Source organism: Globicephala melas, chromosome 8, assembly GCF_963455315.2.
Source record: "Globicephala melas chromosome 8, mGloMel1.2, whole genome shotgun sequence".
Lineage (NCBI taxonomy): Eukaryota > Metazoa > Chordata > Mammalia > Artiodactyla > Delphinidae > Globicephala > Globicephala melas.
Window position 1 is genome coordinate 28,346,148 of NC_083321.1, and position 24,204 is coordinate 28,370,351.

At 36.2% G+C, this 24,204-nt stretch overlaps 1 pseudogene; it reads left to right on the forward strand.

The window, feature by feature from the left end:
• The first annotated feature begins 10,646 nt into the window (after positions 1-10,646).
• On the forward strand, positions 10,647-17,182 carry LOC115857411 (homeobox protein NANOG pseudogene; annotated as a pseudogene).
• Positions 17,183-24,204: the final 7,022 nt, after the last annotated feature.

The window sequence follows — 24,204 nt, forward strand, 5'->3', positions numbered from 1 at the left end:
TAAGAGAATGTCTCAGTCAAGATAACTAGACCCAAAGAGCGAAACAAATTAGTACATGAACAAGTAAAATGTAATGATGACACTTTCACGGGTGTTTATTTATCTTCAAACCCATCAAGATGTATACATTAGGGCATCCCTGGTGGCGCAGTGGTTGAGGGTCTGCCTGCTGATGCAGGGGACGCGGGTTTGTGCCCCGGTCCAGGAGGGTCCCACGTGCCGCGGAGCGGCTGGGCCCGTGGGCCATGGCCGCTGAGCCTGCGCGTCTGGAGCCTGTGCTCCGCAAGGGGAGAGGCCGCAGCGGTGAGAGGCCTGCGTACCGCAAAAAAAAAAAAAAAAAAAAAAAAGATGTATACATTAAATATGTACAGCTTGTTTGTATGCCAATAATACCTGAATAGAAACACAACAAAACGCAATGGGACGAGGGACTTCCCTGGTGGCGCAGTGGTTAAGAATCTGCCTGCCAATGCAGGGGACACGGGTTTGATCACTGGTCCGGGAAGATCCCACATGCCACGGAGCAACTAAGCTCATTCACCACAACTAAGTCTGAGCTCTAGAACCCGCAAGCCATAAATACTAAGCCTGCCGCGCCAACTACTGACCCCTGCGTGCTCTAGGACCCACATGCCACAACTACTGAGCCTGCGCGCCTAGAGCCCGTGCTCCACAACAAGCGAAGCCACCATAATGAGAAGTCCATGCACCGCAACAAAGAGTAGCTCTCACTTGCCGCAACTAGAGAAAGCCCGCACGCAGCAACAAAGACCCAACACAACCATTAAAAAGTTTAAAAAATTTTTAAAATGCAGTGGAACGAGTTCTATTTCTGTAGTCCTACCATTTATGATCTGTGCAACTTTAAGAAAATTGCTAACCTCTCTCATTCTGTTTTTCTCTATATTTATTACAATTTGAAATATGTAAGTATAGTGGATTCAGTAGTGTTCCCTAAAAATATATGTCTATGCCTTAATCTCCAGAACCTGTGAATGTTACCTTACTTAGAAAAATGGGTCTTTGCAGATGTAAATAAGCTAAAGATCTTGAGATGAGCTCATTCTAGATTATTCGGGTGGGTCCTAAATCTAATGACAAGTTTCCTTGTAAGAGACACAGAGAAGAGACAGAGGAGAGGATAAAGCCATATGACCATGGAGGCAGAGATTGGCGTTATGTGGCCACAACCTCAAAGAAGTTGGTAACTACCGAAAGATGGAAGAAGATAGGAACGAAATCTCCCCTACATCTTTCGGTGGGAGTGCAAACCTGCTGATACCTTGATTTCAGACTTTTGGGCTCCAGAACTGTGAGAAAATTAATTTCTATTGTTTTAAGTCACCAAGATTATGTAATTTGTTATGGCAGCCCTAGAAAACTAATACAATTAGCAAAGTGCTCAAGACTTTACCTGATACCAGGTAGGCATTCAGTAATCATACCTGGAATGATGAAGATCATGATAATTTTCTTTTATAAATCAACAGATACAAAGTATTCGTTCAACATGCATAGTCCTATGTGAGACTTATTTTTAGATTGTTCTGACAGGCTTATATGATACATTTTTAAAACATTTACTTTAATGTGCCTTTAATTCTATTGGCAAGTTGGTCTGGGGTGTTTTTATCTATACATACACACTACTTTATCTATTATAGACATTTTATTTTGCCTTTTAATAAAAAGTAAGGGAAAGAGAAAAGAAAGATGGAGGAAAGGATTAAAAATTATTCAGCAATTATAAATACATTTAAAAACTCAGTTTGAATGTCAATAGCTGGTACATTGATATAGGCAAGGACAGAGCATATCGGCATGTACAACTCACTGGGTCAGAGAGTAGGAATTGGTTAGTTCAGAGCCAAGAAAAGCTAATTATAAATATAATTAACATGGTTTTCATTGAGTTCATGGAAACTCTTCAAGGATGGCATCCATTTAATTCCCTGTGAGTAATAGGACAGGGAGATGACACACTATCAAGGCCACCAATATCTCATGTTAGACTGGAGGAATTGTTTTGTGTATATAACATACTCAAAATTTATGGGTGTAAGATTTCAAAGCCTAGCCCTAAACCTTGGCATTTAAATGTGAAAGCTTAAATAATTGCACAATTTTGAGAGATTAATACTCTACTAGCAAGGGAACTAAAGTGAATTTCGTTCTTTTTTTTTTAAGAACTACAAGGTTTTGATGATTTTGTGTGACACACTTTCAGTATAGCTAGACATATTTACAGCACGTAATGGAGGTGTTTTGAAGAACGACACTTATTTTACCACAGAAATTGCTTAATGAAGAAATTACTTTCTTGAAATTAGTAAATTAATTACCTATAAGCAAAGATCAGTTAGGAATATCTACTTTTAAATACATATTCAGAATCCTAAAACTTTTCAAAACCTTTGCCCAAATAATCCATCTTTTATTTTAAAGAAATAACCTCTAACACGAAAAAGAGCTTTAAAATCCAATATTTCTATTACAACAGGGAGTAAAGTTTAAACCTCCCAGTCGAATAACATGGTAATGGCTATACAGTTGTTATTATGTTTCATAAAGTAGTGGAAAAGAGGATTGAAGAAGGGAGAGTTATCAGAAATCAATTTGAGTGAGTGACTGAAGATGAAGCTGGGAAAGAACTAATCCCATGGAGAAAATAAACCAAATATCCCAAACTTCACCAGGTAGTAAAGTTTTAGGGACAGAGAAAGGGGTGATTCTAAATCGGTCATTTGTTGAAATAGTCTCGGCTATTCCCCTAGACTTCTGTCTGTGTTCCCAGTAAGAGAATCATTAGTAAAAAATAAAGGTGATTCACCTCTCTGGTGTCAGGACACAACTACTACTTTGGTGTAACACAAGAAGTACCATTATTTCCCACTCTGTGGCAGATCAGTCTAGTATCTGTGGTGGCTCCTGGGAATCTGTGGTAGACCCTGGTAGGCTATTTGCACACCTGGAAGTGGACAAAAGTAGCAGTCACACCACTTAGTAGAGCCTGTAGTATTTGCCAGTGATTTTCTGTAAATATGGAGAAATTGTCTACCATTCCTCTAAAATATTCTGGAATCCAGGAAGAATGATGGTAGCCACAGGGCACAGAGCTACCTGGTAGACACCATGGTGGTCAGAGAATGTCAGTGGCCTTTGGAAATCACATGGATTCAGATTAGATCCATATTCATGAGGAAATGTGAGATACTATTATGTGACCACTTGGGAACTATCCAAAATACACTCCAGGACCTTATCAGGCTCTGAAGACTTACATAGGAAGACAGTGGCAAGAGCCAGTGAAAGTTGAATAAATAATGAAGTATGACCCCATTTATACCCACAGGTCTTGAGGAGCTTGGTAGCTAATATGTAAATAATTACATATTTTAAGGATAAAATATGTAACCATTAAACGTAATTTTCAGAAAGAATTCTCAATATAAATAAAAAAGTTTTTTGCAATTATATAGATAAATAAATGTAAGTATATCTAGGTGTGTCTGTGTTTCTGTTTATTATTGCAGCTGGCTAAAATGCTAAATGGATTTTAACCATATCTAAAGGTTGTGACCTAAAATATAGGCTATATGGAGTACATGAAATTAACTCTGAATGGATATATGTAGTACTTCAATTACTTATTTTGTACAGTATTATGACACTGACATTTTAAATCTCTCCAGGAGTAAAGTCTAGGAGCTTGTTAATTTAATTATTTTAATCAATTTTAATGGAAATTTTGGTGGGAGCTGAGGATGCCAAATGTTAATTCATTTTTCTAAGGTTATTCATTTGTTTATATAATCATACTTCCTGATTTCAAAATAATAGGAAGCTATAGTAATTAAAAGAGTATAGTATTGGCTTAAAAACAGACCATCAATCAATGGAACAGAAATGAGATTCCAGAGATAAACCCATACATATATGGTCAGTTAATTTATAACAAAGGAGCCAAGAACACTGAGTGGAGAAGGGAGAGTCTCTTCAATAAATGGGGATGTGAAAACTAGACAGCCACATGCAGGAGAATGAAGCTGGATCCCTATCTTACACCATACACAAAAATCAACTCAAAATGGATTAAAAACTTTCATGTAAGACCTAAAGCCACAAAAATTCTAGAAGTAAACATAGGAGGCATGTTGACATTGGTCTTAGCAATGATTTTTTGGATATGACACCAAAAGCAAAGTCAATAAAAGCAAAAATGAACAAGTGGGACTACATCAAACTAAAAAGTTTCTGTACAGCAAAAGAATTCATCAACAAAATGAAAAGGCAGCCTATGGAATGGGAGAAAATATTTGCAAACCATATATCCAATAAGCACTTAATATCCAAAATATATAAGGAATTCATATAATTCAATGCAAAAAAGTAAATAATCCAATTAAAAATGGGCAAAGGATCTAAGTAGACACTTTTCCAAAGAAGACATACAAATGGCCAATAGGTACATGAAAAGATGCTCAACATCACTAATCATCGGGGAAATGCTAATTAAAACCACAAAGAGATACCACCTCATACCTGTAGGATGGCTATTATCAAAAAGACAAGAGATAACAAGTATTGGCAAAGATGTGGAGAAAAGGCAACACTTGTGCACTGTTGTTGTGAATGTACATTGGTGCCATTATGGAAAACATTATGGAGGTTCCTCAAGAAATTAAAAATAGAACTACCACATGATTTGGCAATCTCACTTCTGGGTATATATCCAAAGGAAACAAAACCATTATTTCGAAAAGATATCAGCACTCCTATGTTCAGAGCATCTATTCACAATAGCTAAAATATGGAAACAACCTACTTGTCTGTCAATGGACGAATGGGTAAGAAAAATGTTATATATATATATAACACAATGTAATTTTTTCAGCCTTTAAAAAGAAGGAAATCTTGTCATTTGTGACAATGTGGCTCAATCTTAAGGGTATTATGCTAAATGAAATAAATCAGACAGAGAAACACAAACACTGCAGAGTATCATATATGTGGAATCTAAAAAAAAAAAGTCAAAATCATATAAACAGAAAGTATAAAAGTTGATTTCAGGGAATTAGGGGTAGGAGAGTTTGCTAAAAGGGTACAAGCTTCCAGTTACAAGAGGAATAAGGTCTAAGGATCTAATGTATAGCATGGTTAACTATTGTTGATAACTCTGTACTGTATAATTGAAATTTGCTAAGAGTAGACCTTAAATGTTCTTAATGAAAGAAAGAAAGGAAGAAAGGGAAAGGAAAGCAAAGCAAAGCAAAGGAAAGGAAAGAAAAGAAAAGGTAAACGTGACGTGATGGATGTGCTAATTAACTCAACGAGGGGAATCCTTTTATGATGAATATATATAGCATATCATCATGTTGTACACTTTAAATATCTTACAATTTTATTTGTCAATTATACCTCAATAAAGCTGAAAAAAAAGAGCTAAAAAGAAATCTGAAACTTCCTGAATTTCACTCAAGAAAATGACTACTTAAATATTTGTGAGAAAAAGAAGGCTTTCAAAGACACATGGAAGTGATATACAATGGAACAAATGTTTAGTGACCTTTCTGAAGAACTCTGCTCATCAAGCATAACTGAAGTTGATGCCTGACGGGAGGCATGTTTGAGCACCCAGTGAGATGTCAGTCATCCTCCAAGAACTGATGGAAAGGCCCCACGGCCAGTGGTGTCCTGGAGCAAATCATGTACATCTTTTCTCAACAGTAAATTCTACCAATCAGAGCTTCAGGTATTGTGTGTGTGTGTGTGTGACATAACTGTTAAATGCTTACTAGTGCACTACTGCCTATTGCTGCCCATTGGGAGCTGCAGGAGCTTTTACTGGAATTGAATCCAAATTGTAGCATAAGGTACATATGCCTTAAGATATGAAAAGACTTGCCATATATGTTAAAACCTTGTGGACAGAGAAGACAAGCAGTCGTTTCAAATATAAAAGTCAAGTCGAGTGAGCTAAGGAGTATAACCCTGATTCCATGTCTGAATTCTGCTACTAATGTCAATACCTGAAATGAAAAGATGAGCCTAAAATCGTAAGCTCTATCAATGAAAAGGTCATACTGAAGTCTGTTATTAATTCAACAAAGCCCCCCAAATTCTTAATGGAGATAGTACATTTAAAAAAGGGTGGAGGAGGCTACAAATACATTAAAATGAAGGACAAGAGTCGAGGGAAATGAACACTTATCTGCCACGTATTTCTCTACTTTCAATTACCTACTATTACTGACAAGTGTCATATTTGCCATTACTAGTGATGTCACATTTGCCGCTCCAGATTATAAGCATTGATTTGTAACTGAGTTACTTTTCATGAGAACCGTATGTATTATGCTTCAGGGTGACTGACAGCAAGGATTAAATCACACAAGTCTCTGAAAGAACAATAATTAAGACATAAGATTAGTCATAAAGTAGAAGATTTTTACAGTTCTGAATTATTATAATTATAGAAAATTATTGCAAATCCAACTATTTGTTTTTATTAAGTGTTTCAGATGGTTAACCATTATCTTAAGCAATGTTGGATAATGCTTCTAGTGTTTGGTAAGAATAGAAGGATTCAAAATTTTATATATACCACGATTACATCTTTATTAAGATTTACATAAATGGCTGGAGGAAATACATTACATTCTTTTAGGTGCAGAGATGTCTGCTTCTGGTTATGATGCCGTCAGTGGTACTGGACTAGCCTTCCTGCCATAATCAACCATAAAACCGTGCAAATTATATAAGGCAACTGTTCTCAGGTAGTGGATAGCTGGCAACAGAAGACTGTAATCACTAAGAGAAGGGAAATTCTCAAGGTAAACCTCAGGGTTGCCCTGGACTGAGGAAAATTTTATAACTACAGTGCAGCATCATGACTCTGGTACAGCAATTCAAGCAGAGCCTCAGGAAAAGACAGAGTTTAGAGTTCAGGGCAGAGCTAAAATGGGTTCAGCGAGGTATAGTACTAAAAAGGAAAGTCCCTTTCAAGTACTTGGCTGAGGGCTGGAATACACACAGGGAGGAAGAGACTACAACTCTAGTGGGAATGGCTGCTATAGGACTGAAATAGGAATAAAGATACTGAAGGCTGAGCAGTGCTGGGTACACTGGGGTCCAGCCAAAGCAGAGAGACCTTAAATCCTCATTAATATCTTTAACATCCCATTACATTTGAGAGAAAAGAAAAGGATGCCTTAGGAATAAGGATCATGCCCTAGAGTAAAGACAAAGACTAAAATTAAGCTCTGACATGATTCACATTTGAACACAGAGTTTGGAGGGTAAATCCTAACAAGTTGGAGAAGCTTGGTAAACATCATGGGTTTTCCACAGATCGGCTCTACCAAACTGTAAAACAAAACCTGTTCAAGGTGAACATTCAGTGACTAAACTGCCCACCAGAAAACAAATTAATACTCTTCAGGGAAAGACAGTAGAATTTCTGGTACCTACATAAAATTCACAATGCCCCATATGTAATCAATAATGCCAGATATGTAAAGAAACAGGAAAATATGACTGATAGTTTTTTTAAAAACAATCAATAGAAACTTACTTCATTGATGGCATAGAATTGGGTATAGTAGACAAAGACTTTTAAAACAGCAATTTAAAGTATGTCAAAAACTGAAGAAAACTCTTTTAAAAATTGAAGGAAAATACAATCTTAATACATAACCACATAGGTATACCAGCAGAAAATGGAAATGATGAAAAATAATGGCATGGACATTCTAGAACTTAAAAACACTATAAGCAAAATCATTCTCTAAAGATAAATGAAAAGAGTACAAAGGACCCAGGAAATAATATCAAATGGTCCCATGATACATGTAATTTGAGTTTGGAAAGAGACAAAAGTGACAATTGGGCAAAAAAAATATTTAAGAAGAATTTAGGTCCAAAAGTTATCAAATGTGATTTAAAGCATTGATCTAGAGATTAAGAAATTTAGCAAATCCCAAGCAAGGTAAGTACTAAAAAAAGCACAGCAAAGTAAACCATAATCAAATTTCTTTAAAGAACTTTATTTATTTATTTTTAAAATAAATTTATTTTTTTAATTTATTTTATTTTTGGCCACATTGGGTCTTCATTGCTGCACACGGGCTTTCTCCAGTTGCGGCTAGCGGGGGCTACTCTTCATTGCGGTGTGCAGGCTTCTCATTGTGGTGGCTTCTCTTGTTGCAGAGCACGGGCTCTAGGCACACGGGCTTCAGTAGTTGTGGCACACGGGCTCAGTTGTTGTGGCTTGCGGGCTCTAGAGTGCAGGCTCATTAGTTGTGGCACACGGACTTAGTTGCTCCGTGGTATGTGGGATCTTCCCAGACCAGGGCTGGAACCTGTGTCCCCTGCATTGGCAGGCAGATTCTTAACCACTGTGCCACCAGGGAAGTCCCATAGTCAAATTTCTGTAAGCTAAATAAATCTTAAATCTTAAAATCAGTTGTAAGAGAAAAGACATATTGTATATAAGGAAATAACAATATGAATGACATCTATCTTCTCATTAGAAAAAACAATGGATAAGAAAATATCTTTAAAATGCTAAAAGGAAAAAGAAGTCCATCTACCCAGAATATATTATTCAGCAAAAATATCCTGTAGGAAGAAGAGTTCAATAAAAACATTTACAGACAAATTAAATCCAAAAAAATTTGCCTTTAGTTATACTGAACTACAAGAAATGCTATAGCATGTTTTCAAGCTGAAGGGGAAAGATGCCAGTTAAAAAACTCAGAAAGGAATGAAGAGCCCTAGAAATAGTAACTAAGTGGATAAACACAGAAGTACATGTTTGTTCCTTTTCATAATTCTCTTAAAATAACTGTAAAAGTAAAAAGAAAATTGTAACATGGGGTTAATAAAGTATAAGAAGTATGACAAGAATATCGTAAGTTGTTATATTTCAGAAATAGAGATTTTGAAGTGTAGAACGTAATAAGGAAAGTGTAGGGAAATGGGAAGAGAGAACTGAGAAGTGGGAACTGTGAGCAGTGAAGTGGTGAAATATTGACACGAACATATGGATAAATTAAGGATGTATATTGCTAACCCTAAAATTATCACTAAAATAATCAAAAGAAGTATAGATAAAAAGTCAATAGAGAAAAAAGTGGAATAATAAGAATATTCTGCAAAGGAAAAAAAATGTTTTCTTTCATTACTCACAATACAACACTTCATTTCCAACACTTTGCCGAACACTTCTGACATTTCTGATCATCAAATGCCTGTGGGTCTCCTCCCACCAATAAGTACTCAAACACCACCTACTCTCTTACAGTTTAACTCAATTCTTACACTATCTATCTGTAGATAACATCAGATCCCACAGGTTAAGGGCTCACCTCCACGCAATTAACACTGTTCCTCACTGCAGATGCTAAATGAAAGTCCAAGGTTACCTGTGCTTCTGGCTGGCCAGCTCTAAATTGGAGGTTCAACGACCTCCTCCTTGGGTCAATTAATTTGCTAGAGCTGCTCCCAAAACTCAGGGAAAGGGTTCACTTACTAGATTACCAGTTTATTATGAAAAGATATAACTCAGGAACAGCCAAATGGAAGACAGGCATAGAGCAAGGTATGTGGGAAGGAGCACAGAGCTCTTCTCACATTTTCTCTCTGGGCTGCTACTCTCCCAGCACCTCCCCATATTCAACAACCTGAAAGCTCTCTGAACCCCATCCTTTGGAGGTTTTATGGAGACTTCATTATGTGGTATGATTGATTAAATCATTGGCCATTGGTGATTAATCCAACCTCCAGTCCCTATCCGCTCCCCATAGGACAGGGCAGAGGGTGAAAGTTTCAACCCACTAATCAAAAGGTTGGTTGCTCTGGCATCTAACCCCCATCCTTAGGGGTTTTTTCAAAAGTTACTTTATTAACATAAACTCAGGAGTGGTTGAAAGGGGCTTGTTGTAAATAATAAAAGAGTATTTTCACCTTTAGAACTCTAGCTACGTTAGAAAGTCCAAGGGCTTTAAGAGCTCTGTGCCAGGAGAGGGGATGGAAACCAAATATATAAATATAAATATATATATATATATACACACATACACATATATATATGTACATATATATATCTTACTAATATTACTAATATTATTATAAATAATAATATTGCATCTGTTGATGCCAAAGATGACAAGAGAGGTGCCCTAACTTATACAGAGGACAAACAAATTAAACTAAAAATATAAGGATTGAATTAGAAGAGAAAAAACTGTTAGAATTTTCAGATTGATAGATATGGTTATTTCATGGAAAATACAAGAGAAGCTACAGATAAATAATTAGAAGAAACATTCATCAGTATGCTAAACACTAGATAAGCGTACAAATTGCAGTAAAAATCTGTACAATAGCAACAAAATTAGCATATGTAAAAAAGATACGATTTACATTAGCAAAAAATATGAAGAAAGTGAGAATTAATCTAATAAAATAGGTACAAGTTCTTACACATATAATTTAAAAACATAAAAGAATGCTGGAATAATGATATAGATAGTTCATTTTCTGGATAATAAAACTGTATTCACTATTGTAATGATTTATGAAATTTCAATCCCAATGAAAATCTTCCAAGCTGTTCTAAAATTATGTAGAAAAGCAGAGTCAAGATGATTCAAGCCATACCCGAGGAAGCAAAAGGTGAAGGAGATAGGGATATAGCCTCCAAAACATTGAGACATATTGTAACATTGGTACAGGGAGAAATAAATACAATCATAGAATAAAATAGTCCAGAAACAAACCACTGCATATATAGCCATTCAATATTAGACAGAATGAGCATTGTAGAACACAGAAGAGGAAAGATTTTTCAGTCATTGGTGCTGTGAAAACTAGTTATTCTTTTTTTTTTTTTTTTTTTTTTTTTTGCCGTACGCGGGCCTCTCACTATTGTGGCCTCTCCCGCTGCGGAGCACAGGCTCTGGACGCGCAAGCTCAGCGGCCATGGCTCACGGGCCCAGCCGCTCCGCGGCATGTGGAATATTCCAGAACTGGGACACGAATCCGTGTCCCCTGCATCGGCAGGCGGACTCTCAACCACTGCGCCACCAGGGAAGCCCAAAACTAGTTATTCTTGAGAAAAATTATATTGGCTTATTACTTCACGCTATACACCAAAATTAATTAAGAGTGTTACAAGACTAGTGTATAGGTAGAAAAAATTTTCATGCTAAAGTTAACATTTCAAAATTATAGGGGAAGTAAGAAATAGTCAATAAATGGTGCTAGAAGAGCTATACACCATTAAACATATAAATTTAGATCTCATATTTTATATCACACTAATTACTTAGATATGTGATCATTTTAATAACCAGGAAGTATAAGAAAGTGAGTTTTGAAATTTGAGTACTGGGAAAACTTTTAAAGCATGATAGAAGATATAAAAAGATTAACTATATAAAAATTTAAAACTACCTAATGGTAATGGAAGAAAAATAAACATAATTAATACATATGGCAAACTAGAAAGATACAATATTTGTAAAAGATAAAAAGATATATATGTGTGTGTGTATACATATGTATCTTAAAAGTCAGTAAGAGGGGAAAAAAGATCAAAAATACAAATAGAGAAAGAATTTGAACAGGCAACTCAAAGAAGCAATATATAAGAATAGAGAACATGAAGATGTTATTTTTAAGGTCATTAACCTTCAAAGAAAATAAGAATTGGCTTTTGTTAGTGTTGTTATTGTGTAGACTGACAAAATATGGGATATTAGAAGATTTTTTATGTAACATCTTTATTGGAGTATAATTGCTTTTCAATGTTGTGTTAGTTTCTGCTGTATAACAAAGTGAATAAGCTATACATATACATATATCTCCATATTCCCACCCTCTTGCACCTCCCTCCCATCCCTCTAGGTGGTCACAAAACACTGAGCTGATCTCCCTGTGCTATGCAGCTGCTTCCCACTAGCTATTTTACATTTGGTAGTGTATATATATCAATGCTACTCTCTCACTTCATCCCAAGTTACCCCTCCCCATGTCCTCAAGTCCATTCTCTATGTCTGCAGCTTTATTCCTGTCCTACCCCCTAGGTTCATCAGAACCTTTTTTTTTCTTTTAGATTTTATATACATGTGTTAGCATATGGTATTTTTTTTTTCTCTTTCTGACTTACTTCACTCTGTACGACAGACTCTAGGTCCATCCACCTCACTACAAATAACTCAATTTCGTTACTTTTTATGGCTGAGTAATATTCCATTGTATATATGTGCCACATCCTCTTTATCCATTCATCTCTTGATGGACACTTAGGTTGCTTCCATCTCCTGGCTATTGTAAATAGTGCTGCAATGAACGTTGTGGTACATGGCTCTTTTTGAATTATGTTTTTATCAGGGTATATGCCCAGTAGTGGGATTGCTGGATCATAAGATTGTTATTTAGTATTGGCACAAGTATGGAAAAATGAACACTTTCTCACATGGTTTGTATTATTTAACTTTAATATTTATGTTTTTTCCTGAGGACAGTTTGAAAACCTTAAATAGTTTAGAACTTTTGGCTAGGATTCTCCAGTTTTAGAGTTTTGCTAAATAAATTGTACATATGAATAAAAGCTTCCTTGTGGTAATGGCTAGAATATAGAAAAATTTTTTTAATTACATATCCTTCAGAAGCAGATATAACATGATATATCTATACACTAAAATACAATGATCCATTAAAAATCTTGGAAATTTAATCTATGATATATTCAATCAAAACTTTATTGTTACAAATCAACAATATATGTGATATTTGTTGATTTAGTATTTCATTATAAATTCTGTAAGTATAACTAAATATTAATATCAATATCTTAATTTCATAGCGAGAGAAAATCAATTAAAATCTTTTCACTTGACAACAATTTGTTACCTGAGATTAGGGTTTCATTTCTCTTATGGGATTATGTGGTTTCTCATTATCCTTTCTTAGTCTTCTGTGTCTTCTAAAATTACCACAATGCATATGTTAAATTATTCCCTTTGGTAATTAGAAAATATAAATACCATTTATTAAAAAGTAAAGCCATTCCACATCTTACCTCTTATTTTCACTAAATGAGTAAGCAATTTACCTTGGACTATGTGGCTTCAGCATTGGAAGCTTCTGTGAGCTTTCATCTGTGTCTACATTTTCTATGATTATTGCCCAGAGCGCTAGCAACTGAAGGTAAAGATAAATAAATTGCTCACATTCCTTTAGCTAAGGCTTCCTCTAGATTTAGGAAATAAATTGAACAACGAATCTGGCTGTTTTGGTCCCTTTGAAGGTGGCTAAAAACCCTCACAGCCAAATTACTCACAGAATCCTCTGCTCTGATACATGTGGTCAGTGAAATGGATGAAGCCACTTTCTGCTGTCTGTTCATTCCAAATGAAACAGAGCATATATTTTGAGACATTTATGTTTAAAAGTTTTGTTTAACTGGAGCTTTTCAGAATAAGTATTGTGGTTCTTTTTAATGGGGAATCTGGAGGAAATAAAATGTAATCACCATTATGGCAAACTCTGTGCTAATTATTTTATGAAATTATAAAAACAAACTTTGCTATAATCTTTTTAGAGGGGTACCATTTTCTTGATTGTATAAGTAGGAAAATGTAACCAGAGTTTATCTGAGTAATACAAGTGTCCATCCAGGAAGTGACAAAAAGTAAAATTTACAACTAATTGTTTTTTAGTTTTTAAATTTAAACTTCCACAATCTTTTTACACTGGTTGAAAGACTAGGAAAGTGATTGACATGGTTATAATTGTCTCCTTATTTTTCCCCAAATGGGTGAAAAGTCTATCTTGTTGAGTGACAAAAGAAAATAGCCCTGCATCTCCTTTCCCCCCCGCCCCCCGCATTGCATTTTCCATAAGGCAAGAAGACCAGTTTCTCTTGTAATTTATCTGGAACTACTGTTTTGTATAAACTCAGTTACTTAGGTCAGAAGAATTTAAAGAGGAACTCCTTTTCAGAACATAGAACAAAAGATCACCTTTATTTAAAAACTGGTTTCAGGGCTTCCCTGGTGGCGCAGTGTCTGAGAGTCTGCCTGCCGATGCAGGGGACATGGATTCGTGCCCCGGTCCAGGAAGATCCCACATGCTGCGGAGCGGCTAGGCCCGTGAGCCATGGCCACTGAGCCTGCGCGTCCGGAGCCTGTGCTCTGCAACGGGAGAGGCCACAACAGTGAGAGGCCCACATACCGCAAAAAAAAAAAAAAAAAAAAAACCTGGTTTCAGAAGATCCAGGAAATTGCTTAAATGAGGTTTTGTCTTTAGATTAACCAAAGGAATCACAGCATATGGGAAGAGTATATACATCAAAGTCAGAACTTGACTCAAGTTGAGAGTCCATTAATTACTGGTCGTGCAATCTGTGTATTTTACAAAACTCTTAATCTTTAGTTCCAACATCTGTAAGATACAAATAATAATTTCTACTTAAAAGATATATAACAAGATACATGCGAAGGCATCTTCCTGAAACGTTAAATGCTGGATAAATGTGCTGTCCCATGATAATCAGAAAACGATAAACCCTTCCCTCCTATGAAAATGATGGTTACAGAAAAGACTTTGTGTTAGAGACTAAATTAAGTTTTTTTTTAAAAAATTTTTATTGGAGTATAATTGCTTTACAATGGTATGTTACTTTCTGCTTTATAACAAAGTGAATCAGCTATACATATACATATATCCCCATTTAAGCTGCCAGAGAAGTGGTTTGTATCTCTAACAGCCAGAGGATTCATTTTATTTTGAATGGATAGGCTACATTATGTGATGGTAACGAACAACCCGCTTCCCCTCAAATTTCAGTGTCTTTTAACAACAGAGGTTTATGTATTGTACATGCTTTGTGTCTCTCATGACTCGACTAGGGCAAGTGTTGTAATCTCCTTGCAGGCTGTGGAAGCAGCCACCATTTTAAATGTTGCTCATGGCAGTGGTAATGGAAAAGAGACAGTACAGGAAATTGTCACTAGTTTTTAAAATATTCCGATTCTAATGGCACCTGTCTCTTTTGCTTACATTTCCTTGGCGAAAGCAAGTCTTGCTGCCACACTCACCCTTAATGGGGCATGGAAGTTCAAGTCTACATATAATGAATAGGTTTATTATTTTATTTTAAAAGGAATTTGTAAATTATATGTCAAAATCACAGCAGTTTTAATTCATAATAGTAAAATATCAATCAATATAATGCATTTTTTTAAAAGCCCTTTGGGTGCTAAATGTAAAGGGTTTCTGAGACCTAAAAGCTTGAGGACAACAGGCTGAAGCTATTCGCTCTCCCTGAAATGTCCTTTCTTCTTTCTCTTGTTGCTGCAATTCTGTATGTTCTTTCAGGATGAAATCAAATATTACTTCTATGAAAACTTTCTTAGATTACACTCCAACACCAGGAAAACTTGTTCCTACCATACCATCTATTGTCTTTATCGTTCATTTCTAGCATACAGGTGTAGTGATTTCAGAATTGTTAACCTATATCCCCAGGGGAAACAGCTTTCTCGACTGAAGTGTGGAGTGTATGTACTGTTGCTTTGGCATTTAGAATTTCAGACTCCACTTATTTTCAGGGTTAGGTCAGCACCTTTTACCTGCACTCCTGTCAGTGAGGCTGTTTCATACATTTGTAACCCCATTCGATTCTGCATTCTATTCTGGGATCCCTCAGCCTTCTGAATAATACTTTTTAAGTTGTATACATTAAAGTTCACTCTTTGTGCTGTAAAGTTTCATGGATTTTGGCAAATGTGTAGCAGGTACCCACTGTCACGGTATCATAGGGAATAGTTTCACGACACTAAAAAATCTCTTGTGCCTCCACTCTGTAACACCTCCCCACCACACACACATACACACCCACCAAACACACACACACACGAACCTCAAACTCCTGGCAACTACTAATCTGTCTATTATCTCTGTATTTTTGCTTTTTCCAGAATGTCATATAAATGCATCAGTATATAGCCTTTTCAGGCTGGCTGACTCCCATTAGCAATAGGCATTTGTGATTCACCGATGTCTTACATGGCTTGATAGCTCATATCTTTTTATTGATGAATAATATTCCATTGGGTGACTGGGCTCCAGTTTGTTTATTCATTTACCTATTCAAGAAGATCCTGGGTGCCTCCGTTTTTTGGCAGTTATTAATAAAGCAGCTATAAACATTTCCATGCAGGCTTTCATGTAGACGCACTTTTTAAAATTAGTTGGGTAGATATCAACAAGCACAATTACTGGAATGGTATGGTAAGGGTATGCTTAGTTTCGGTCATTTTCCTACATTGGGCTGGTAGGCTTCTGTTATCACACAGGTGACTTCCCTTCATCCCATATTTTTAATACTTTTATACCTGGAGATCTTCATCTTTCTCTAAGCTCTTCTACCTAGATTCTTAAGCCTGGACTTTTTCTATCATCTATATAGCCCTTTGGTTTTCTCCCTCTCCTTCAATTCAACAACACGAGTGTGGACCCAGCTTGTCCCCAAAGCCTGCGTGGCCCCGAAGCATCCAATTATAGGGAATCTTCACCAATGCCTGAGATTTATGGGTCTGAAGAAAATTATGTGTCCTTGCAAATGTCATCTGCTGAGACCCACAAACGTGGAGACTGGACAGTCCTGATTCTTCCACAAGCCCCAGGTAAAACTACTGGCCACGGCTGCAGACAAGAGCACAGAGAAGAAGGAAGAGAAGGTCCTGGTCAAGAAACAGAAGACCAGAACCGTGTTCTCTCAGACCCAGCTGTGTGTACTCAATGATAGATTTCAGAGGCAGAAATACCTCAGCCTCCAGCAAATGCAAGAACTTTCCAACATCCTGAACCTTAGCTACAAACAGGTTAAGATCTGGTTCCAGAACCAGAGAATGAAACGTAAGAGGTGGCAGAAAAACAACTGGCCAAGGAATAGCAACATTGTGTGACTCAGGGCCCAGCAACTACAGAATACCCAGGCTTCTATTCCTACCACCAAGGATGCCTGGTGAACTCTTGCAGAAACCTGCCCATGTCGGGTAACCAGACCTGGAATAACCCAACTTGGAGCAACCAGAGCTGGAACGGTCAATCCTGGAGCAATCACCCTTGGAACAGTCAGACCTGGTGCCCCCAAGCTTGGAATAACTAGACTTGGAACAGTCAATTCAACAACTATGTTGAGGAATTCCTGCAGCCCCAGAACCAGTTCCAAATTCTCCTGTCAGTGATTTGGAGGCCACCTTGGAAACTGATGGGGAAAGCTAGAACACAATGCAGCAAACTGCTAAGTATTTCAGTTCCCAACAGCAAAGCATGGATTTATTCCCAAATTACTCTCTGAACATACAGCCTGAAGATTTGTAACAATGGCTGTATTATTCAATCTCAATTTGAGCCTTGACTGTATTACTTCCCTAGAATTTTTCTTTTACAATTACGTATCTCTCTGCCTTGAAAAGCTGCTTTTCATTGTGCCTTGTGTGTCAATTTGGGGGTGTATGATTGGTGACTAATCAAAGAGGCTTCAGAAGCATTGGCTTCTACAGACAACGTGATAAAAGATGACTGGCGACTATAGATAACTAGGTTATAATACTATTTTTTGGATATCTTTAGGATCTAGAACCTAACCTCAAGAATAGGGAGCAAAAGTACAAAGATGTGTGATGAAGGATTATTCATATTTTCTGGGGTGGGGAGGCTTTACTTGTTAAGAACCTCAGTTGTTAAGGTGAAGGGTTAAGCTACAATGTGCTTCACTGATTTCCTCTACCCATTTTTGCTATTTTACTACAACCCCTAATTTTTTCACCACTCTAGTATGTGTAGAAAGATGTTTTGATTTGTCCACATCATAATACTACCAGTTGGCTGGTTTGTTTATAAGTACCAATAAAAAAAAAATTACCCATTAAAAAAAAAAAAAAAGAGTATGCTTAGCTTTGTAAGAAACTGCCCAGCTATCTTCCAAAGTGGCTATACCATCTACACTCCTAACTGCAATGCATTCCTGCTGCTTACCAGCAATCCTTACCAGCAAATAATATTGTCAGGTTTTCTCTATTTTATTCTTTCTGGTAGTTGTGTAGTAATATCTCCATAAAATTTTTAAACATCTTTATTGGAGTATAATTGCTTTACAATGGTGTGTTAGTTTCTGCTTTATAACAAAGTGAATTTCATTTCTTTTTATGGCTAATATTCCATTGTATATATGTGCCACATCTTCTTTATCCATTCATCTGTTGATGAACACTTAGTCCATACATTTTTAATGTTTCTTTTGTGTTCATGTGAGAGCCATAATTTTAACTTTCTGAAAAGTACTGACAATTTTACTTCTAGTCTCTCTTTGGTATATAAACCCAACTTTTATGAATGTTATAGGTAACAGAATATGCAATTATATGAAAAGAATATGGGTACGTATCTGTTTGTGTGTGTTGATATAAAGCTGTTATTTATCATATTTAGTCAATTCAAATAGTAGATTTATGGATTTAATTAAAAATAAGCAAGTTAATTTGATTTTGCTTTATTTTTCTATGACATCCACCAATTAGAAGAGGAGACAATAGAGATTAATTCACTAAACCACTGGTATTGATTTATTTTCCTCCAAAGCCTTAGGAAAGTACATGCTGTATGAAATTATTGAGGTTATTGTGCAAAGCTGCTGCTGAATCTGAGATACTTGACAGCCACAGAATAAGGAGAAAACTCAGTGTGCTATGTGCTTTGTGCTGAGATAAGTTCAGTTATTTTCAGATCCCTTTCATTTCAGTTGCTATTTAGGATTTATATAATTTGGTAACACACTGTTGAGGGCTTATAGATTAACCTGAAATTCATAGACTTTATGGTGAAAAACTTCAAGACATTATAGGCTTACAAGAAACAGTTTTCTGGCTGATAATTATAGAATTAGGATCAGTAGCGTTTTAAATGGAGAGTGATTGGAGTACAAATGTTATTGGGGGGAAAAGGGATAAGCCAATATGAGATTTGGGGGAAGCTCTTACTCCTTTGATTACTATTTCACCATTCTCATATGAGCTTCAGTACCAAGATAGCAATAAAATAATTCTATAGTTCTGTTCACCAAAACAGTCTGGAATTTATTTAAGGAAGTAAGCACAGCTTACTGGCTGCATTTGTTATTAAATTTTTTTTCTTTTTTAATTAAACTAATTCTTTACGAATTGGCCCAACATGATGCTAGAAAAGAGATGACAGGATGATTTTACTAGAGAGCCACTCAGTATGGGGCCAATCTGACCAATATGTCCCAATATCACCAGCAAAGGGTAGCTCCATTTTTCTCACTACCAAGTCAGACCCCTCCATGCTTTGGAGATCTCAGCATCCTTTTCCTCTTGTTTGATGAGCTGATTGAATGCAGATACAGACAACAACCTGAGTGCTGATATAAGCTGTTGAGTATTCATTTGATTTTAAGCATCTTAATAACTACAGTATAGAATAATTATATCTCCTAATTTATACATTCATTATACATTACATCTCTGGAAAGCAGAAGGGAGAAAAATAGTACAATCTTAATATCTGGGCTTTGTTGTCACGGAGACAGGAGTTGGAATCATGCTCTGCGGCTTATGATCTTGAGAAAGTTACATAACTTCTTAGAAATTCATTTTGTTCACCTGTAAAATTGAGACGGTAATATTTATCTGAGTTTTAGTGAGAAGTAAATGAAAGGACTAGCACTTTATAATCACTTAAAAAATAATCTCCCTGGGCTTCCCTGGTGGCGCAGTGGTTGAGAGTCCGCTTGCCGATGCAGGGGACACGGGTTCATTCCCCGGTCTGGGAAGATCCCACATGCCGCAGAGCGGCTGGGCCCGTGAGCCATGGCCGCTGAGCCTGCGCGTCCGGAGCGTGTGCTCCGCAACGGGAGAGGCCACAACAGTGAGAGGTCCGCGTACTGCAAAAAAAAAAACTCCCTCCTTCCTCAATTTGGTAATTAATAATCAGTTCTCGAGTACTTCATTGTCACTTGCCTCATGACCTCCTTTTTCTTCAAAAGAAAAAAAATAGCATTAGGAAATAATGTTTATAGACTGATTTTATTGGGAAAAAATTAGCAAAACTAGTATAAGAAATATCCACTCCCCCCGCCACCAAAAGAAACACTGATATGTCTTCACAGGAGCGTTCTATCACATCTTTAAGGATCAGATCATTCCAATGCTATTATCTCTTCCATAGCAGCCAGATTGGCCATAAAAAAAGGAGGCAATTTAAAAATTATTTTTAAAGTTGGCATTACTTGCTACCAAAATGTGACAAAGACTGCACACACATGCAAAAATTATGGATTTATATTACTATAAATATTGATTAAAAAATCACAAACAAAATATTAGCAAGTAGAATTCAGTAGCCCATTAAAAAAACTAATACATCATGACCGATCAGGTTTTATAACAGGAATACAATGTTCAGTCAACATTAGGAAATGTATTAATATAATGTATTATATAGATCTATGTATTTAAATAAATTATATGATCATATGCTTACATGCTAGAAAAATTTTTTTCAAATTCCACACCAATTCTTGATTTTAAGTGTCAATAAGATTGGAATGAATTGATCCTTCTCAGTATGATAAACTATTTATATCTCAAAAAAAGGACCAGTGTCATGCTCAACAAGGACACACTAAAGTTAGGAATAAGGTAAAAATGCCCACCACCATACATATAGCTTAACATTGTACCAAGATATTAAACAATAAAATTTTATGAAAGAAAGAAGTTAGAAGTATAAGAATTTAAAAGAAGGCAAAGTGATCACTATTTGCATATGACATGATTGTATACCCAGAAAAACCCAAGAGAATCAAGTGAAAAAAGATCTTTATGTGATAACATAATTCAGTAAGTTTGTGGGGTTAAAAAAAATACGCAGATGTCAGCAGCTTTGTTAAGTAGGAACAACAATAACAACAAAAACAGTTAAATGATAGAAGTAAATAAAATAAATATTATTGATGAAGATACAATACTTAGGAATAATGAAAGAAATCTGCAAAATCTTCATGGGAGAAACTTGGAAACCATTATTTTATCACTTTAATGCTATGCTGATAAAATAACACTTGGTATCCTAGGGATTCTAAAGTTCACATGTAAAAACAAATCAGAAATATTAGGAAAGCAACCTCAGGGGAGAAGGAGGAAGAATACCGAGGAAGAATTAGTCTTAAAACAAATTACTAAAATATAGTACTGGTGTTTGGATAGATCAATAGGACAATAGTCTATGGAATAACTGGGTTGTGAAGCAGACAGCTATAAAAGATAACGTTGGATCCATGATTCACATTACACATTAGTATAAACTTCAAATTAAACAAATATTTAAATATGAAAAATAAGCCATACAAGTTTAGAAGACTACATGGGAGGATTTCTCTATAATTTTGGAGTGAGGGTGCCTGTTCTAACTTATTCAAAAGGAAAAAATGGTAAATTTGATTACTTAAACAGTACAAAGTTTTGCAAGGTAAAAAAAAAAATATATATATATATATATACATAATATACATACATGGCAAAGTTAAAAGACGATCAACAAATTGGAAAAAAATTTGCAACTCATAACACAGGAGTAAAAGATGCTCTACAGGAAGTAGAGAAGAAGAATATTAATAACCTCCAAAAGAAAAATGAGCTAGGGATGTGAACACAGAGCTCATAGAAAAAGTACAAATGTCCCTTAAACATGTAAAAAGCTGCTAAATCTCACTTATGATAAAAGAACTGCAAATTAAAACTAAATTTCAGTACCAGATTTCAATTTTCAGATCAACAAAAATCCCAAAATTTGGCAACAGCCATTTTGGTGAGGTTATGGGAAAATAGACTCATTTCATTTTTCTCAGGCGACACTGCAGAATAGTGCAATGGCTAACAAAGGTAATTTGGCAATTTCTCTCTAAATGAGAAATGCTTTACCTTTTGATTCAGCAATCCCACTCCTTGGAATTTATTCAACAGATGTATCTGCACATGTATAAGACGTGTGTGTAATAGGTATGTGCGCAAGATTACTCATCCAGTATTGTAATAGCAAAACATTAGAAACAAACCAAGATTCCATCAACAGGAGAATGGGTAAATGATCTACAGTACATCCACAGGATGAAATACTATGTGGTTGTAGGAAAAAAAGATGAATTCTTTATTTACATATGTGAACAGTTTTATGAGATATAAGTGAAAAAAACAAGATTCAGATCAAAGCATAGGATATTTTTTGATGTACAAGAGGAAACTTAGAATATGTGTTCATATGTTCTTATACTTGCATAGAAACAGTGGAGGGATACATAACAATTAAAAGTTGTTTGCAGCTGGAGATGTGGTGTGGGTCTGAGGATAGAAGTAAGATAGAGATATTTCACAGATGAGCTTTTTTTTTTAAACTTCTTTAAACCATGTGTTTTTTTTTGTTTGTTTGTTTTTTGTTTTTGCGGTACGCGGGCCCCTCAATGTTGTGGCCTCTCCCGTTGCGGAGCACACGCTCCGGACGCGCAGGCTCAGCAGCCATGGCTCACGGGCCCAGCCGCTCCGCGGCATGTGGGTTCTTCCCGGACTGGGGCACGAACCCGTGTCCCCTGCATCGGCAGGCGGACTCTCAACCACTGCGCCACCAGGGAAGCCCTCATGTGAATATTTCTTATTAATTTTTTTTTTTTCATTTTGGGTCTCGACCAATATCTGGGGTCAAATATTTAGGCTTCTGTATTGTCCCCTGGAAAATGCAAAATTGACCGTACACTTACTGGTCCCTTCACACACATTTCACCTTTGAAAGTGAAATTAATTAATGATGTTCTCTGGCTATTCAGACCCCAGGAAACAAAAAGCCTACTTTTGCCTTTTATATTCCCCTGTTGAGTTTGCATCTGAGTGATAGAATTATCTGGGTTTACCTGTGTTTGCAGGCAGAAAACAACAGCAAGCATCCAGCACTCATTTTCCAATATATTTCCTTCTCCACTGAATCTCGAAAAGGCTCCTCCAAGTAAAACTGGTTAGGCTTCCTTTGGTGCTTTCCAAAGATGTCGGAGGCAGACTACAGCCATTGAGTTTTGTTTCGTTTTGTTTTTAATTGATTGAAGTATAGCACTGGGCTCCCTGACTACCGTCTCCTTTCTTTTTTTCTTTTTTTAATTAATTAATTTATTTATTCATTTTGGGCTGTGTTGGGGTACCGTCTCCTTTCTGAGAGTCTGTATCTTTAAATATTAAGAGAGAATGAACATGTTGCTAATGTTGACAATCAGCTACTTTTTACTGTTTAACCACACACATGGTCACAAATAAAAAGTGAAGGACTACTCTGAGTATGGTTAACGGGAGGTAAGCACTAAGACGTGAAGGATGCTGCAACCACTATTTGAAGAAAAAGAATTCACTCAATATGATTTCTTACCTTCATTTCAAATTCCCTCTCATTCTATATGAAATATTGAGTTAAGAGATGAAATAAATTGTTGTGACACTTCCCTTAAGAGTTCCCTTAAAAAAAACAAGAGTTTTCTCTAAAAGAAAATTATTTTGCAATTATTCATGGAGTGCTTCATAATTCCCATAACTCTTTCTGAAGTTGCAAAAGCAGACACCCAGATGTATATCAAATATCTAAAATAAAATGTTATAACTGTTATAATTCCTCTGTTAACACCTCTTTTAATACAAGAAAAATGCGATATAGGTTATGGTAAAATAAGAACCATGAATAAGAGTCACTGAGTTTCTCTGTATCAATTAGGGTAAATCAGGAAAGCAGTTTGCAATGAAGAATCTCTTACAGAAATTAAAGTTTATACAATTCGAGGGAAAATAGGCTTCAGAGGGAAGTTGGAGGAATAGAGGAAAGTCACTAATGAGCTCTCTTGAAACAGGGGCACTGGAGGACAGGGTGGAGCTTGCAGGGAGATCTGGAATTCAGGCATGTCCAGCCCATGGGGTTAGACTATAAAGGGAAGTGGTAGAAAAGTCTGTGGAAAGGTAGTTCCTCTCAATCTTGTTGCTGTTGGTCAGCAGAGCTAACAGTTGGGAAAAAGAGAGGACACAGGACAGGAGACGAAGAGAACAAACTGGGATTCACTAGCACCTCTATATCTGTCTTCTACTG